The sequence below is a fragment of the Chiloscyllium plagiosum genome, unplaced genomic scaffold, assembly GCF_037043375.1.
Source record: "Chiloscyllium plagiosum isolate Xiang-an unplaced genomic scaffold, Cpla_swu_hap1 HiC_scaffold_1, whole genome shotgun sequence".
Taxonomy (NCBI): domain Eukaryota; kingdom Metazoa; phylum Chordata; class Chondrichthyes; order Orectolobiformes; family Hemiscylliidae; genus Chiloscyllium; species Chiloscyllium plagiosum.
The window spans coordinates 177,447,276-177,467,323 of NW_028270139.1; the positions used below are offsets into that span (position 1 = coordinate 177,447,276).

The 20,048-nt window shown below is 48.2% G+C and overlaps 1 long non-coding RNA gene across 1 annotated transcript in view; it reads right to left on the minus strand.

Annotated features, from left to right (window-relative positions):
• Nucleotides 1-20,048, minus strand: part of LOC148152300 (uncharacterized) — a 240,172-nt gene that overhangs the window by 203,393 nt on the left and 16,731 nt on the right. Inside the window, exon 2 of the long non-coding RNA XR_015760554.1 lies at nucleotides 12,944-13,020. This is a non-coding gene — a long non-coding RNA (uncharacterized LOC148152300). The remainder of the gene's footprint in view (nucleotides 1-12,943; nucleotides 13,021-20,048) is intronic.

Below are 20,048 nucleotides of genomic sequence, written 5' to 3' on the forward strand. Positions count from 1 at the left end.
AATAAGAAAATGTTCGTGTCTTGGCTGCTGCCTTCAAATATTGGGGGGTGGGGGGGTTAGGGAGGGCAGCCTCCCCTGCTTCATATCAAATAAAAGGCTTGTCCAGGATTGAAGTCTCTATTTTGCAAACTGAGGTTAGCCCTCTGGTTGGGCTCAGAGGCAGTGAGTGGTGGCTCACGGTGCCTTTTCCTTTGGCTGTTATGTTCAGGGTATGCCTTGTGTAGTATTGGCTCTTTCTGTCATTATGAGTTCTCCAAGGATGGAAGAAATGACTTTGGGAGTTTCACAGGAAGTGAGCAAGGCAAAGCTTTTGGAATTGGTGAACATCTGGACCTGGGTTTACCCGTGGCTGTGAGAAAGGGGGAAAGAATTGCAGCAAGCTCACAGAATTTATAAATGCCTAGAATGTCATTGAAAATGACTAAACGTCAGTGACAAATGAAGCAACTTGAATGAGAGGCATTGGCAAAGGTATGAATAGGAGAGAGAGGGGACTGCAGAACCTAGATCAGAGTGGGGCTGGAAAAGCACAGCAGGTCAGACAGCATCCGAGGAGCAGGAAAGTCAACGTTTCCGGCAAAAGCCCTTCATCAGGAATAGCCCTGGCACAGGGTAAAGAAAAGGAGGGGTAAGCCCTGGCAGGCAGGAGGAGACAGAGTTTGAACTTCAGATGGTGGCAATTAAAGAGGGGAGTCAGCTAAAAGGCCTGGAGCTTAGTGAGGGAGACAGCGAGAATAAGCAAACCCATCGTCACCAAAGGCCTGCTGCAGATCTGTTTAAATCCATTCAAGCATTGTCTAACTTTGATGAGAAGGATGGAGAAATCTTTTTCGCTTCATTTGAGAAGGTGGCTAAACAAATGAAATGGTCAATGACCATGTGGGTTTTGCTGATCCAAACAAAATTTGTAGGTAGAGCCAGTGAGGTATTTGCATCCCGGTCAGAGGAGGGATCTGGAGCATATGAGAAGGTGGGAAAAGCCATTTTAAATGTATTGGAGCTTGTACAGAAGCGTACAGACAGTGTTTCAGAAATCGAAGGAGAGACCCTGGTCAAACTGACAGTGAGTTTGAAATGATCAAAGTAATTTTAATTGATGAATAAGGGCATTAAAATCACAGCAAATCTATGATGCTCTTAGAGAGACAATGATTTTGCAGGAGTTTAAAAATGTATAGACATAGAGTCATAGAGTCCTACAGCACAGAGAGAGGCCCTTTGACCCAAACTGCTCCATACCGACCAAAATATCCATCCACACTAACCCCATCTCCCTGCACTTGGCCCATATCCTTCTAACCCTTTCCTATCCATGTATTTGTCCAAATGCCTTTTAAATGTTGTTAATGTACCCGCCTCAACCACTTCCACTGGCAGCTCATTCCATGTGTGTACCACCCTCTGTGTAAAAACGTTTCCCCTCAGGTTCCCTTATATCCTCTTCCCTCTGACCTTAACCTGATGCCCTCTAGTCCCCGATTCCCCAACCCTGGGAAAGAGGCTGAGTGTATTCACCCTATCCATGCCTCTCATGATCTGATACACTTCTATAACATCCCCCACCCCTCAATCTCCTACGCTCTAAAGGAATAAGTCCCAGCTTGTCCAACCTCTCCCTGTAACTCAGACCATTGAGTCCTGGCAATATCCTTGTAAAATTCTTCTGCACTATTTCCAGTTTAATAACATCCTTCCTATAGCAAGGTGACCAAAACTGAACACAATCCTCAACATGCGCCTCACCAACATCCTGTGTAATCAGAACATAACTTCCTAACTTCTGTACCCAAAGCCTTGACTGATTGAGGCCGGTGTATCAAAAGCCTTCTTCACTGCCCTGGGTGTAGATCAGAGGGATGCTGGATAAGCACAGCAGGTCAAGCAGCATCTGAGGAGCAGGAAAATCGATGTTTCGGGCAAAGGCCTTTCATCAGGAATAGGGGCAGAGAGCCTGCAGCGTAGAGAGATAAATGAGACGAGGGTGGGGGTGGGGAGAAAGTAGCAAAGAGTACAATAGGTGAGTGGGGGTGGGGATGGAGGTGATAGGTCAGGGAGGAGGGTGGGGGAAGGTAGCAAAGAGTACAGTGGGTGGATGGGGGTGGGATGAAGGTGGTAGGTCGGGAAGGGGAGGGTGAGGGTGGAGTGGAAAGGAAGATAGGCAGGTAGGACAAGTCATGGGGACAGTGCTGAGCTGGAAGATCGGAACTGGGGTAAGGTGGGGGGAGGGGAAATGAGGAAACTGGTGAAGTCCACATTGATGCCCCAATACCCTGTCCCCAGGGACACTGTTTCCCACACCCGGTCCCCAGGGACACGGCTTCCCACACCCTGTCCCCCGAGACACTGTCCCCCCTATACCCTGTCCTCAGGGACACTGTTCCCCACACCCTGTCCCCAGGGTCACTGTTTCCCACACCCGGTCCCCAGGGACACGGCTCCCCACACCCTGTCCCCCGGGACACTGTCCCCCCAATACCCTGTCCTCAGGGACACTGTTCCCCAAACCCTGTCCCCAGGGTCACTGTTCCCCACACCCTGTCCCCAGGGTCACTGTTTCCCACACCCGGTCCCCAGGGTCACTGTTCCCCACACCCTGTCCCCAGGGTCACTGTTCCCCACACCCTGTCCCCCGGGACACTGTTCCCCACACCCTGTGCCCAGGGACACTGTCCCCCCAATACCCTGTCCCCAGGAACACTGTTCCCCACACCCTGTCCCCGGGTCACTGTTCCCACACCCTATCCCCAGGGTCACTGTTCCCCACACCCTGTCCCCAGGGTCACTGTTCCCCACACCCTGTCCCCCGGGACACTGTTCCCCACACCCTGTCCCCAGGGACACTGTCCCCCCAATACCCTGTCCCCAGGGACACTGTTCCCCACACCCTGTCCCCGGGTCACTGTTCCCACACCCTGTCCCCAGGGTCACTGTTCCCCACACCCTGTCCCCAGGGACACTGTTCCCAACACCCTGTCCCCAGGCACACGGCTCCCCACACCCTGTCCCCAGGGTCACTGTTCCCCACACCCTGTCCCCGGGACACTGTCCCCCCAAACCCTGTCCCCAGGGTCACTGTTCCCCACACCCTGTCCCCAGGGACACTGTTCCCCACACCCTGTCCCCAGGCACACGGCTCCCCACACCCTGTCCCCAGGGTCACTGTTCCCCACACCCTGTCCCCGGGACACTGTCCCCCCAAACCCTGTCCCCAGGGTCACTGTTCCCCACACCCTGTCCCCAGGGACACTGTTCCCCACACCCTGTCCCCGGGACACTGTTCCCCACACCCTGTCCCCAGGGTCACTGTTCCCCACACCCTGTCCCCGGGACACTGTTCCCCACACCCTGTCCCCAGGGTCACTGTTCCCCACACCCTGTCCCCGGGACACTGTTCCCCCCCACCCTGTCCCCGGGGACACTGTTCCCCACACTCTGTCCCCAGGGACACTGTTCCCCACACCCTGTCCCCAGGGACACTGTTCCCCCTCACCCTGTCCCCGGGGACACTGTTCCCCACACCCTGTCCCCAGGGACACTGTTCCCCGCACCCTGTCCCCAGGGTCACAGTTCCCCACACCCTGTCCCCAGGGTCACTGTTCCCCACACCCTGTCCCCGGGGACACTGTTCCCCACACCCTGTCCCCAGGGACACTGTTCCCCACACCCTGTCCCCCGGGGTCACTGTTCCCCACACCCTGTCCCCAGGGTCACTGTTCCCCACACCCTGTCCCCGGGACACTGTCCCCCCAAACCCTGTCCCCAGGGTCAGTGTTCCCCACACCCTGTCCCCAGGGACACTGTTCCCCAAACCCTGTCCCCGGGACACTGTTCCCCACACCCTGTCCCCCGGGTCTCTGTTCCCCACACCCTGTCCCCAGGGACACTGTTCCCCACACCCTGTCCCCAGGGACACTGTTCCCCACACCCTGTCCCCTCGGACACTGTTCCCCACACCCTATCCCCAAGGTCACTGTTCCCCACACCCTGTCCCCAGGGACACTGTTCCCAACACCCTGTCCCCAGGGACACTGTTCCCCACACCCTGTCCCCTCGGACACTGTTCCCCACACCCTATCCCCAAGGTCACTGTTCCCCACACCCTGTCCCCAGGGACACTGTTCCCAACACCCTGTCCCCAGGGACACTGTTCCCCACACCCTGTCCCCTCGGACACTGTTCCCCACACCCTATCCCCAAGGTCACTGTTCCCGACACCCTGTCCCCAGGGACACTGTTCCCCACACCCTGTCCCCAGGGACACTGTTCCCAACACCCTGTCCCCAGGGACACTGTTCCCCACACCCTGTCCCCCGGGTCTCTGTTCCCCACACCCTGTCCCCAGGGACACTGTTCCCCACACCCTGTCCCCAGGGACACTGTTCCCCACACCCTGTCCCCTCGGACACTGTTCCCCACACCCTATCCCCAAGGTCACTGTTCCCCACACCCTGTCCCCAGGGACACTGTTCCCCACACCCTGTCCCCAGGGTCACTGTTCCCCACACCCTGTCCCCCGGGGACACTGTTCCCCACACCCTGTCCCCCGGGGACACTGTTCCCCACACCCTGTCCCCAGGGACACTGTTCCCCACACCCTGTCCCCGGGGACACTGTTCCCCACACCCTGTCCCCAGGGACACTGTTCCCCACACCCTGTCCCCAGGGTAACTCTTCCCCACTCCCTGTCCCCCGGGGTCACTGTTCCCCACACCCTGTCCCCGGGACACTGTCCCCCCAAACCCTGTCCCCAGGGTCACTGTTCCCCACTCCCTGTCCCCCGGGGTCACTGTTCCCCACACCCTGTCCCCAGGGACACTGTTCCCCACACCCTGTCCCCGGGTCTATGTTCCCCACACCCTGTCCCAGGGTCACTGTTCCCCACACCCTGTCCCCAGGGACACTGTTCCCCCACACCCTGTCCCCGGGGTCACTGTTCCCCACACCCTGTCCCCGGGTCTATGTTCCCCACACCCTGTCCCAGGGTCACTGTTCCCCACACCCTGTCCCCAGGGACACTGTTCCCCACACCCTGTCCCAGGGTCACAGTTCCCCACACCCTGTCCCCGGGACACTGTCCCCCCAAACCCTGTCCCCAGGGTCACTGTTCCCCACACCCTGTCCCCAGGGTCACTGTTCCCCACACCCTGTCCCCGGGTCACTGTTCCCCACACCCTGTCCCCAGGGTAACTGTCCCCACACCCTGTCCCCGGGACACTGTCCCCCCAAACCCTGTCCCCAGGGTCACTGTTCCCCACACCCTGTCCCCGGGTCACTGTTCCCAAAACCGTGGGGTTGAAGTGTTCCGAGGCGGAAGATGAGGCGTTCTTCCTCCAGGCGACTGGTGGTGAGGGAGCGGTGGTGAAGGAGGCACAGGACCTCCATGTCCTCGGCAGAGTGGGAGGGGGAGTTGAAATGTTGGCCCACGGGGCGGTGGAGTTGATTGGTGGTTGATTCCTCGGATGCTGCCTGACCTGCTTTGCTTTTCCAGCACCATTCTCATCCAGCATCAGCAGTGCTTGTTTTTCCCTCCTTCACTGCCCTGTCTACCTGGGACTCCACTCTCAGAGAACAGTGCACCTGAACTCCAAGGTCCCTCTGTTCCCAACACTCCTGGAGGGCTTACCATTCACCATAAAACTCCTACCTTGATTTGACTTTCCAAAATGCAAGGCTTCACTTTGTGTATGATTGAGAGCTCATGTGAAACAGCAGAGTTAAAACAGCAGGATGAGCAGCTGAGAGAGCTGATGGTTATAAGGTGGTCCAGAAATCAAATTTTGGCTTCCAACTTCAATTTCAATCCATGAGGGATGTATGTCTGAGGCTCTGTAAGGCTCTGGACAGACCACACTTGGAGAATTGTATGCAGTTTTGGGTCCCATATCTCAGGAAGGAATGAACGAGCTGGTCAGATTTGGTTAAGGAATGAACGAGCTGGTCAGAGGTTGGGTAAGGAATGAACGAGCTGGTCAGAGTTGGTTAAGGAATGAACGAGCTGGTCAGAGTTGGTTAAGGAATGAACGAGCTGGTCAGAGGTTGGGTAAGAAGAAAGTGCCAGAATTTCTTAAATCATTTCCTTGTGAGATGAAAGTTTACTCACATTGGCCGAGAGCAACAGGTAAAGGAATGAAGGATTTAAGAGATACGGGAGCAAGTCAATCTTTGATGTTGGGAGATGAGGGGATATGTAATCCAGAAAGTGTGTTGCCAGATGGAGTTGATGGTGAGAAGGGCAGTGCTCCAGGATATAAATTGAGACCAGAGGGTCTGGTGAAAACTTTAGAAGTGGTTGGAGGAGTACTGTAAGGAACTCTTGACTCCAGCAATACAATTGTCTATTGATGAATTTATGCCCTTTTCTCATCTGCCTGAAGATGTGATGGTCATCATTTCCTCATCAAGACAGTATTTTGAAGTGAGTGACATTCTGGGATACAGTCAGATATGCTTTGTTATATAACTGTTTCAGTTTTTCATCCTTCTGTTGGAATTCAGACTAAAAATACCCACATTGGTAATGATATAGCTGGGTGATAGGTCAGAGTGCTGCCTCCTGCGGTTGAAAAGCCAGAGGATCATCAGGCAATTGAGGTCTTCCAGGAAATATATCCTGGGATTTTTCCTGACTGTGTGGTGACAAGGTCCCAAAGCCACAGGTTGAAGTAGGAGGAGAAATCAAAGAGTAAAGGGAAGAAGTTGAAATTCAATGATTAGAGACAATGTTGAGCAAATGACTGAGCAAACTCCAAAGCAGGTGGAGGACAATGTGGGTATTTTTAGTCTGAATTCCAACAGAAGGATGAAAAACTGAAACAGTTATATAACAAAGCAAACACAGAGGGCCAATCTGACTGTACCCCAGAATGTCACTCACTTCAAAATACTGTCTTGATGAGGAAATGATGACCATCACATCTTCAGGCAGATGAGAAAAGGGCATAAATTCATCAATAGACAATAGGTGCAGGAGTAGGCCATTCAGCCCTTCGAGCCTGCACCGCCATTCAATATGATCATGGCTGATCATTCCTAATCAGTATCCTGTTCCTGTCTTATCTCCATAACCCTTGATTCCACTATCCTTGAGAGCTCTATCCAACTCCTTCTTAAATGAATCCAGAGAGTGGGTCTCCACTGCCCCGTATTTTTAAGCTGTGTCCTCTGGTTCGGCACTCACCCATTAGCGGAAACATGTTTCCTGCCTCCAGAGTGTCCAATCCTTTCATAATCTTATACGTCTCAATCAGATCCCCTCTCAGATCCCCTTCTAAACTCAAGGGTATACAGGCCCAGTCGCTTCAGTCTTTCAGTGTAAGGTAATCCCGCCATTTCAGGAATTGACCTCATGAACCTATGCTACACTCCCTCAATAGCCAGAATGTCTTTCCTCAAATTTGGAGACCAGAACTGCACACAGTACTCCAGGGGTAGTCTCACCAGGGCCCTGTACAGCTGCAGAAGCACCTCTTTGCTTCTATACTCAATTCCTCTTGTTATGAAGGCCAGCATGCCATTAGCCTTCTTCACTACCTGCTGTACCTGCATGCTTACCTTCATTGACTGGTGTACAAGAACACCCAGATCTCTCTGTACTGCCCCTTTACCTAAATTGATTCCTGTTCTTGCCACCAAAGTGGATAACCATACATTTATCCACATTAAACTGCATCTGCCATGCATCTGTCCACTCACCTAACCTGTCCAGGTCACCCTGTAATCTCCTAACATCCTCCTCACATTTCACCCTGCCACCCAGCTTTGTATCATCAGCAAATTTGCTAATGTTATTGCTGATACCATCTTCTATATCATTAACATATATTGTAAAAAGCTGCGGTCCCAGCACGGATCCCCACTGGTCACTGCCTGCCATTCCGAAAGGGAGCCGTTTATCACTACCCTTTGTTTCCTGTCAGCCAACCAATTTTCAATCCAATCTAGTACTTTGCCCCCAATACCATGCGCCCTAATTTTGCTCACTAACCTCCTGTGTGGGACTTTATCAAAAGCTTTCTGAAAGTCCAGGTACACTACATCTACTGGATCTCCCTCATCCATCTTCAGAGTTACATCCTCAAAATATTCAAGAAGATTAGCCAAGCATGATTTCCCCTTCATAAATCCATGCTGACTCTGTCCTGTCCTGTTACTACTATCAAGATGTGTCGGAATTCCATCCTTTATAACAGACTCCAGCATCTTTCCCACCACTGAGGTCAGACTAACTGGTCTATAATTTCCTGCTTTCTCTGTCCCACCTTTCTTAAAACGTGGTATAACATTAGCCACCCTCCAATCCTCAGGAACCGACCCCGAATCTATCGAACTCTGGAAAATAATCACCAACGCATCCACGATTTCCCGAGCCACCTCCTTCAGTACCCTGGGATGTAGACCATCAAGTTGTATTGCCAGTGCGTTATAGTACAGAGGTGTTGTGGGTAGCACATGAGTAAGAGGTCATTTGGGAGTAAGGCAAACTCAAGCTAAAATACAAAAACTTATTATTTGGCCTGGACTGCATGAGGATTTGGTTGAATTTTGCCAGCATCTCATGTGAGGGGTAATTGGAAAAACTTGGGCAGTGATAAAATCAGTACCTTTAATACCCATTCCTGCATTTGAGAAACTTTTAAAACTGGTCTTGATTGATTGCATGGCACTCCTACCTTAAACAAGAGGTAGGATTCAGTATTTGTTGTCCATAATGGATGTATCTATTAGGTTTCCACAAGCTGTTCCATTATCACAGGATGAGGGTGTCACTGGCTGGGCAGCATCCCTAATTACCCAGAGGGCAGTTAAGAATCAGCCAGGTTGCTGTGGGTCTGGTGTCACGTGCAGACCAGACTGGGTAATGATAGCTGTTTCCTTCCCTCACGGACATTAGTGAACCAGATGGGTTTTCTGACAATCAGCAATTGATACATTGTCACCAATACATTCTCAATTGCTGATTTTTCAAAAAAACTGAATTCAAATGTCTCCATCTGCCATGGTGGGTTTCAAACCCAGGTCCCCAAAACATTACTTGGCGTTCTGGATTAACAGTCCATCGATAATTCCACTCAGCCATAGCCTCCCCTAAAAGGATTGTAGAAGAGTTCTCAAAATTTTTACTAGATACGGAGTACCCACAGAGATACTAATCAGATCATGGATCAAATTTTGCATCAACATTATTCAGAAAAATTATGGATAGTTTAGGAAAGAAACAATTCTGAACTTGACATTCCTCACATTGAATTGGACAAAGAGGAAGATCTCAAAAATTACTGAGTTATCTTCCAGAGGAAAATCAAAATGACCTGAAAGAGTTATTACATTCACATGATATGGGAGTTAGCTGGGAAATAATAATCTAATTATGCATGATGTAGATATAGAACATAGAACATTACAGCACAGTACAGGCCCTTTTGTCATGATGTTATGCTGACCTGAGATTCCAATCTGAAGCCCATCTATCCTACACTATTCCATTTTCATCTATATGTCTATCCAATGACCATTTAAATGCACTTAAAGTTGGCGAGTCTCCTGCTGTTGCAAAGAAAATGCTGTTCCAATTAAGCAATATTCTTATAGACTTAATCTTCTAAAGTTGTTATTGGTTCAAAAGAGATTGAACGCATACTCCAAGACAACATAATCACAGTGAGCTACAACAAATGGTATTACCTTAGTAATTGTGCAAAAACCACATGGTACCCAATGGTTGTGTGTGGACTATCACAAGGACAATGCAGTTACAAAGTCTGAATCATATCTTGTTCCACATTTGGAAGACTGTATTGAGAAGGTGGGCCAAACAACTTATATTTCTAAATTGGACTTACTCAGAGGATACTGACAGGTACATTTTTCCAAACTAGTGAAGGAAATTCCAGCTTTCATGATGCCAAATGAACTGCACCAGTCAAAGCCTGCCAATTCAGGAATGTACCAGCCACATTCCAAAGGCTAACCAATAAGCTCATTTCCAGATCCCAATTGTATGGTGTATATTGATGACCTGGTGAGTTTCAGTCACACATGGAAGGAACGTTTGCACAATTTATCAGAATAGTTTGATCAACTTAAGGAGGCATGCTTGGAGATAAAACTGGTTAAAAGTGAGTTCACTAAATTGCAAGTCACCTTCCTGGGCCATGTTAATACCTCCCTATTTCTCTCCTTTTTTTTAGCTTTGACAAAGGGTCAGTTAGACTCGAAACTTTTCTCTCCTTTTAGATGCTGCCAGACCTGCTGAGATTTTCCAGCATTTTCTCTTTTGGTCGCTGAGCCATGTTATTGAACATCGACAAATGGCCCCACAGAATGTGAAAACAAAGGTTATCGGGGAATTTCCCAGACTATTAACAAAGAGAGCAGGAATACAATCCCTGGGATGAAGTGGGCTTTACCAGAGGTTTATGCTAAATTTTCCCCGTGTGGCAGCTCCACTCACAGAATTGCTGAAGAAAGGCAAGACATTTGAGTGGACAGTAGAGCCTGAAAGCTGTGTTAACCACTGCCCCAGTGTTGGCCACACTGAATTATAGCTGAAAATGTGTTGCTGGAAAAGCGCAGCAGGTCAGCCAGCATCCAGGGAGCAGGAGAATCGACGTTTCGGGCATGAGCCCTTCTTCAGGATTCCTGAAGAAGGGCTCATGCCTGAAACATCGATTCTCCTGTTCCTTGGATGCTGCCTGACCTGCTGCGCTTTTCCAGCAACACATTTTCAGCTCTGATCTCCAGCATTTGCAGTCCTCACTTTCTCCCCACACTGAATTATACAAAACCATTCAAGGTGAATATTGATGTAAGTGATGTGGGTGTCGGTGCGGTGCTCTTACAGGAAGATGATTGGAAGATGGAAAGATCTATGGAGTATTCCTCCAGAAAATTGCAAATTCGTCAGCAGAAATATTCAATTGAGAAGGAGACCATAAGTTTGGTGTTGGCGTTTCAACATTTTAACATTTATATTGCTGGTAATGTATCCGAGACAATTGTATATACTGTTCATAACTCCTTAATATTTTTGAAGAAATTTAAGGATTAAAAATTCCAAACTGTTTAGATGGAGTTTATAATTGCAGCCATACAATTTGAAAATTATACACGTGGCAGGATAAGAAAATGCAATTGCCGAGGCATTGTCGCAGCTCTGATGAAGAAAGACAGAGGCATTTGGTGCAGAAGTACACAGACTGAAGTCGAATGTAGTGGTGTATGTTTGCATGCTCAGAGTCAACATTATGTATCTGTATTGTAGTGTATAGTCAAGTAAACTAGGTTTTAAAATGAAGCCATCTTTGTATATTGGTGGTTATTTGTTTTCAAAGAGGTGACAATGCTGTCACTTTAAAAGATTATTTTGTACTGGGACTTTTGGGAAGAGTGTTTGTAAAGCAGAGGTCAAGGGCTGTCCACCAAAATCACGCAAGTGAACAACTGGTTGAGGCCTTGGGGTTTTTGTTAAAGTTGGAACAACCTGAACCAATCCGGAACAAGTGTCCGAGCAAAAAGGATAAATAGGATGGTCACTAGGCCTTTAAACTCATGAGTCGGGGGCAAGGGAAGGAGAAAATGACAGAAAATGAAAAGGACAGCAGAAGGTTAGCACGTGTGCAGGAGGGTTAACTACATGGCAGGTGATGAAAGAAGTCAAAAGGAAGGAGAACACAGGTGATATTATTCATTGAGATGTTGGAATTTATAACGAGGGTCCAAAATCTAGCACAAGGGCACAGGAATAATTAATGACCTGATAGTTAGGATCCACTTGGGAGAAGTGATCAGAGTATGGTTAAATTGGGAAAATGAAGATAAATTCCAATACCAGGATCCTGTGCTTAAACAAGGGGTCTACAGTAGGATGATGGAGGAGTTGGCTAAGGTAGGCTGGAAGCAAAGACTTTATGGTGGGACAGTTGAGGAACAGTGAGAACTTTCAAAACAATTTTTCAAAGTGCTCAGTAAAAGTATGTACTAGTGAAAAGGAAGGACTGTAGGAACAGGAATAATCAATCATAGATGTCTAAGGAAATAAGGGAGGCTATCTAATGGAAAGATAGGACATACAAGGTAGCCAAAACCAGAGCAAAACTAGCAGAAAGTTCAACAGAAAGGCACAAAAAGAGCGATAAAGAAAAGCGAAGGAAAAAACTCACTCAGAATATACAGACAGATAGCAAAAGGTGCTATAAATATATACAACAACAATAAAGAGGATGAGAAGGGGCATTTAATAATGGGAGATGAGGAAATGGCCGAGTCATTGAATAGGTATTTTGTGTGATCTTCACAGTGAAGGGCCCTAATAACATGTCAGTAATTGACAAAGGTACAAAGGTTGGTGGGGAAACAATCATTATTATGGAAGAGTTGGTGTTGGGTAAGCTAATGGAGCTAAGGAAAGACAAGTCTCCTGGCCCAGATGGAATGTATCCCAGGGTACGAAAAGAGATGGCGGGAGAAACAGCAAATACATTTGTGGTAATTTCCCAAAATTCGCTGGACTCTGGGGCAGTCCCAGCAGATTGGAAAACAGCAAGTGTGACACCACTGTTTTAAAAGGAAGGTGGACGAAAGATGGGGAATTAATGTCTAGTTAGCTTAACTTCTGTAATGGGGAAAATGCCTAAGACCATTATCAAGGAAGAAATAACATGGCATCTAGATAGAAATTGTCCCACTGGGCAGACACAGCGTGGGTTCATGACGGGCAGGTCATGTTTAACTAATCTCCTGGAACTCGGTGAAGACATTACAAGCATGGTGGACAACAGGGACCCAGTGGATGTGATGTATCTAGACACAACACTCTTGATCTCCAGCATCTGCAATCCTCACTTGCTCCTGTAGTGTTTTATGTTCTATATTCATCACTGAGCTGATGAACACAACCAACACATTGCTGTTTGAAAGAACGACAGTGTTTGAAATGGTTCCTTACCACTGACTTGTTCAGGCTGTTAAACGGTGCTCGTCAGGTGCCGATTGTCCAATCTAGCGGAGGCAGCTTTTTCAACTCTGAATGAAGAAGAAACTGGTGAAAGTTTGTGCCGTTTGGTACGGTCCAGCTCTCTCTGATGTGTCTGACCTGTGGGGTGGGCTCGTTTGGACGGGGTTAGAGAGGTCACTGTGAGCATCAGGCTTCACTGGGGAGGATAAGCAGCAGGAAGCTGCAGCAAGGAAAGCTCTTTCCCTTTCCTTGAATCCAGGAGTTACTGCACAGGAGACAATGGCTTTATCACCAGATTATTAATCCAGAAACTCACCCATAGTCCTCGGGACACAGAGGGTGGAATGGGAATTCAATAAAAGAAAATTAAGATTAGGAAAGATGCAGACAGCCACAAAACCATTATCAATTGTCAGGAAAACCCATCTGGTTCACTATTGTCTGTCAGGGAAGGAAATCTGCCGTCCTCACCTGGTCTGGCCTACATGTGACTCCAGACCCACAGCAATGTGGTTCACTCTCAGTTGCTCTCTGAAGTGGTCTAGAAGGCCACTCGGTTATACCAATCGCAACAAATTCTCAAAGAAATGAAACCGATGGATGACCTGACATCGACCCAGGCACCAGGAAAGACAGTGGCAGAAACAGCCCTGCCGACCCTGCAAGGTCCCCGTCATGAACATCTGGGGCCAGTGCGAAAACTGGGAGAGCTGTCTCACAGACTAGTCCAGCAACAGCCTGACACAGTCATACTCATGGGATCATACCTCATAGACAGCGTCCCAGACCCCACTATCTCCATCCCTGGATAGGCCCAGTCCCACCGGCAGGACAGGCCCAGCAGAGGGGGCAGCACAGTGGGATACGGTGGGGAGGGAGTTGCCCTGGGAATCCTCAACATTGACTCCGGACCCCATGAAGTCTCATAGCTTCAGGTGAAACACGGACAAGGAAACCCCCTGCTGATTACCACGTACCACCCTCCCTCGGCTGATGAATCATTACCCCTCCAAGTTGAACAACACTCAGAGGAAGCACTGAGGGTGGCAAGGACACAGAATGTACTCTGGGTGGGGGATATCAATGTCCAACCACCAAGAGTGGCTTGGCAGCAGCATTACTGATCGAGCTGGTCGGGTCCTAAAGGACATCGCTGCTAGACTGGGTCTACAGCAGGTGGGGAGGGAACCAACAAGAGGGAAAACCATACTGACCTCATCCTCACCAATCTGTCGGCTGCAGGTGTATCTGACCATGACAGTATTGGTGAGAGTGACCACCGCACTGTCCTTGTGGAGACAAAGTCCCCACCTTCACATTGAGAATACCCTCTATTGTGTTGTGAGGCACTGTCACCCTGCTAAATGGGACAGACTTCAACAGATCTAACAACTCAGGGCGGGGCATCCATGAGACACTGTGGGTCATCACCAGCAGCAGGACTGTACTCCAGCACAATCTGTAACCTCATGGCCCGGCATATCCCCCACTCAACCATTACCACCAAGCCAGGGGATCAACCCTGGTTTAATGGATGTTGGGGTAAGGATCTGCATCTGCGCAGTCACCACTACTAAGGGAGAGTTTGTGGAGGGAGGGTTGGCAAAGGACTGGGCTGAAAAGATCGTGTTGGGGGAAGGTTTCAGATTCCTGGGGCATTGGGGCAGGTTCTGCATGTGGCGAGTGGGACATGTACAAATTGGACAGATTTTACCTGGGTAGGACTGGGACTGATGTCCTTAGGGGGAGTGTTCACTACAGGGGCTAGGGAAGACAAAGAACATTACAGCACAGGAACAAGCCCTTCAGCCCTCCAAGTCTGTGCCAATCCAGATCCTGATCTAAACCTGTCGCCTATTTTCTAAGGGTCTGTATCCCTCTGCTCCCTGCCCATTCGTGTATCTGTCTAGATACATCTTCAATGACACTATCGTTCCTGCCCCTCCCACCTCCACTGCCAACGCATTCCAGGCCCCCACAATCCTCTGCATAAAGAGCTGTCCACGCACATCTCCCTTAAACATATCCCCGTCTACTTTAAACTTTTGACCCCTAGTAATTGAGTCCCCCACCCTGGGAAAAAGCTTCTTGCTATCCACCTGTCAATACTCTCATGATTTTGTAGACCTCAATCAGGTCCCCCCTCAACCTCCTGCTTTCCACTGAAAATAATCCTAATCTACTCAACCTCAGGCAGATCATGTCTCACAAACTTGATTGAGTTTTTTGAAGAAGTAACAAAGAGGATTGATGAGGGCAGAGCAGTAGATGTGATCTATATGGACTTCAGTAAGGCGTTCGACAAGGTTCCCATGGGAGACTGATTAGCAAGGTTAGATCTCATGGAATACAGGGAGAATTAGCCATTTGGATACAGAACTGGCTCAAAGGTAGAAGACAGAGGGTGGTGGTGGAGGGTTGTTTTTCAGACTGGAGGCCTGTGACCAGTGGAGTGCCACAAGGATCGGTGCTGGGCCCTCTACTTTTTGTCATTTACAGAAATGATTTGGATGCGAGCATAAGAGGTACAGTTGGTAAGTTTACAGATGACACCAAAATTGGAGGTGTAGTGGACAGCGAAGAGGGTTACCTCAGATTACAACAGGATCTGGACCAGATGGGCCAATGGGCTGAGAAGTGGCAGATGGAGTTTAATTCAGATAAATACGAGGTGCTGCATTTTGGGAAAGCAAATCACAGCAGGACTTATACACTTAATGGTAAGGTCCTAGGGAGTGTTGCTGAACAAAGAGACCTTGGAGTGCAGGTTCATAGCTCCTTGAAAGTGGAGTCGCAGGTAGATAGGATAGTGAAGAAGGCGTTTGGTATGCTTTCCTTTATTGGTCAGAGCATTGAGTACAGGAGTTGGGAGGTCATGTTGCGGCTATACAGGACATTGGTTAGGCCACTGTTGGAATATTGCATGCTATTCTCGTCTCCTTCCTATCGGAAAGGCTTCAGAAAAGATTTACAAGGATGTTGCCAGGGTTGGAGGATCTGAGCTGTAGGTAGAGGCTGAACAGGCTGGGGCTGTTTTCCCTGGAGCGTTGGAGGCTGAGGGGTGACCTTATAGAGGTTTACAAAATTATGAGGGACATGGATTGGATAAATAGACAAAGTCTTTTCCCTGGGGTCAGGGAGTCCAGAACTAGAGGGCATAGGTTTAGAGTGAGAGGGGAAAGATATAAAAGAGACCTAAGGGGCAACCCTTTCATGCAGAGGGTGGTCCATGTATGGAATAAGCTGCCAGAGGATGTGATGGAGGCTGGTACAATTGCAACATTTAAGAGGCATTTGGATGTGTATATGAATAGGAAGGATTTGGAGGGATATGGGCCAGGTGTTGACAGGTGGGAGTAGATTGGGTTGGGATATCTGGTCGGCATGGACGGGTTGGACTGAAGGGTCTGTTTCCATGATGTACGTCTCTATGACTCTATGACTCTATGACTCTATGACTCTATGACTCTATGACTCTCCTCATAGCTAGCACCTTCCATACCAAGCAGCATCCTGATGAATTTCCTCTGCACCCTCTCCAAAGCATCCCCATCCATTTGGTAATGTGGCGACCAGAACTGTACACAGTATTGTAAATGTGGCCAAACCAAAGTCCTATAGAGCTATAACATGACCTGCCAACTCTTGTACTCAATCCTCCATACGATGAAGGAAAGCATGCTGTATGCCTTCTTGACCACTCTATGGACCTGCGTTGCCACTTTCAGGGAACAATGGACCTGAACACCCAGATCTCTCTGGACATCAATTTTCCCCAGGTCCTTTCCATTTACTGTATAGTTTGCTCTTGAGTTGGATCTTCCAAAATGCATCACCTCGCATTTGCCTGGATTGGTCTCCATCTGCCGTTTCTCCCCCCAACTCTCCAACCTACCTATATTCTGCTGTATTCTCTGACAGTCCCCTTCACTATCTGCTACTCCACCAATCTTACTGTCATCTGCAAACTTTCTAATCAGACCGCCTTTACCTTCCTCCAAATCATTTATGTAAATCACAAGCAACAGTGCCCCTCTGGAACACCACTGGTCACAGTCTCCATTTTGAGAAGCTCCCTCCCATGACTACTCTCTGTCTCCCGTTGCTTAGCCAGTTCTCTATCCATCTAGCTGGTACACCCTGGACCCCATGAGACTTCACTCTCTCCATCAGCCTACCATGGGGAACCTTATCAAATACCTCACTAAAGCTCATGTATATGACATCTACAGCCCTTCCCTCATCAATCAAATTTGTCACCCCCTCAAAGAATTCTATTTGGTTCATGAGACATGACCTTCCCTGCACAAAACCATGTTGTCTATCATTGATAAGCCCATTTCCTTCTGAATGGGAATATATCCTATCCCCTAGTATCTTCTCCATTAGCTGCCCTCCCACTGACGCTAGGCTTACAGGTCTGTAATTACCTGGCATATCCCTGCTACCCTTCTTAAACAAGGGGACAACATTAGCAATTCGCCAATCTTCCGGGACCTCACCCATGTTCAAGGATACTGCAAAGATATCTTGAATTGAGAAATACCAAGGGGCAAAAAATTGTTAGTGGGTGTTACATAGAGATCCTGAAACTGCAGTGGTGATGTTGGGAATGGTATTAAACAGGAAATTAGATATGCATGTGATAAGGGAATATTGGTGATTGGGCAAATCAAATTAGCCACAATGCCATAGAGGAATTTCTGGTGGGTTCGGGGATGATTTTCTTGACCAATATGTGGAGGAACCATCTAAAGAGCAGGCCATTTTAGACTGGCCATCTTAAACTATATAAGTATATAGTCTGATGGCCTCTATGTGACACCCAAGCACGTTTTTCATCCTTGGTATTTCTCAACTCAACCCATACTGACTCCACATTGTCAGAGCTAATATCCTTTCTCACTGTGGTGTTAATTTCATCCTGAACCAGCAATGCCACTCCACCATCTTTTCCTTTTTGCCTGTCCTTCCTAAATACTAAATACTCTGGGATATTTCATTCCCATCCCTGGTCACTCTACAGCCATGTGTCCGTAATGAGAGGGGAATCATTGCCACTCCAGCTGTGTGAGATTCCTTGGGGATGAGCACCATAACATGATGGCATTATTTTATCAAGATGGAGTATGAGGTAAGTGATTTGGAGACTAGGGTGCTGAATCTTAATAAAGGATACTATGATGATATGAAGGAGGAGAAAGTGAGGACTGCAGATGCTGGTGACCAGAGCCGAGAGTGTGGTGCTGGGAAAGCACAGCCGGTCAGGCAGCATCTGAGCGGCAGGAGAATTAATGTTTCGAGCTTAAGCTCTTCATCAGGCTTCTGTCCAAAACGTTGCCTCTCCTGCTGCTCGGATGCTGCCTGACTTGATGTGCTTTTCCAGCACCACACTATTCAACACTGATCACCAGCATCTGCAGTCCTCACTTTCTGTTTATTCCTATCTGGCACAAAAGCAAAATGGGTAAGAGGGCCAATCCATGGCTTACAAAGGAAATAAGAGATACTATCAGATCAAGGAAGAAGCACTGATCAAGAGAAATGATAGATCTAAGGATTTGAAGCAGTTCAGAATTCAGCAAAGAAATACCAAGGGATTGATGAAGGAGGAAAATGGAGTACGTAAGGAAGCTTGCAGGGAACATAAAGACTGGCACTGAGAGTTTCTATAGCTCCGTGAAGAGAAAGTGATTGCTGAAGATAAATGTCCCTTACAGACAGAAACAGGGGGAATGTATAACAGGGACAAAGAAATGGCTGAGCAACTGAATACATACTTTGTTTCTGTCTTCACAAAAGAGGACTTAAATAAGATACCAGAAACGTTGGGGAATACAAGATTTAGTGAGAGGGCAGAACTGAGGGAGATCAGTATTATTAGAGAAATGGCCCTGGGAAAATTGAGGGATTGAAGGTGGATAAATCCCCAGGGCCTGATAATCTCTATCCCAGAGTACTTAAGGAAGTGGCTCTTGAAATAGTGGATGCATTGGTGGTCATATTCCAGGATTCTATAGATCCTGGAAGAGTCCCTGCAGATTGGAGGGTAGCTAATGTCACTACAATATTCCAGGAGAAAGGTAGAAAGAAACCGGGAATTATAGACCAGGAAGCCTAACATCGGTAGTGGGGAGAATTCTCAAATCCATTATCAAGGATTTTATAGCAATGGTAGGATCAGATGGAGTCAGCATGGATTTATGAAGGGGAAATCATGTTGAGCAATCTGTTGGAGTTCTATGGAGATGGAGTTGGGTTGACAAGGGAGAGCTAGTTGACCTGATAAATTTGGACTTTCAGAAAGCACGTGACAAAGTCCCACATAAGAGGTTATTGTACAAGATTAAAGTGCATGGGATTGGGGGAAGTGTCTTGGACGGAAACTGGTTGGCAGAGAGGAAATGTCGAGTAGGAATTAATGGGTCTTTTTCACATTGGCAGACAGTAACTAGTGGGATCGGTGCGAGGACCTCAGCTATTCCCAATATGTATTAATGATCTGGATCAGGGAAGGAAATGGAACATCTCAAAGTGTGCAGATGATACCACGTTGGGTGGGAGGGTGAACTGTGAGGAGGATGCAGAGACCCTTCAGCATGGTCTGGATAGGTTGGATATGTGAGCAAATCAGTGGCGGTTGCAATTAATGTGAGGTTATTCACTTTGGAAGCAAAGGCAAGAAGGCAGATTATGAGCTGACTGGCTGTAAACTGGGAGAGGGGAGTGTGCAGTGGGACCTGGGTGTCCTTGTGTACCAGTTGCTGAAGGTAAGCTTGCAGGTGTAGCAGGTGGTAACGAAGGTAAATGGGATGTGGGCCTTCATTGCTGGAGGTTTCGAGTCCAGGAGCACGGATGTGTTGCTGCAGTTATACAGGGCCTTGGAGAGGCCACACCGAGAATATTGTGCCTGGTTTCAGTCTCCGTTTCTGATGAAGGATGCTCTTGCTCTCAGGGGAGTACAGCAAAGTTTTCCCAGGCTGATTCCAGACTTGGCAGCGCTGGCGTATGAGGAGAGATTGACTAGATTAGGATCGTTTTCACTGGAGTTCAGATGGATGAAGCGGGAATCTCAGAGACTTGTAAAATTGACACA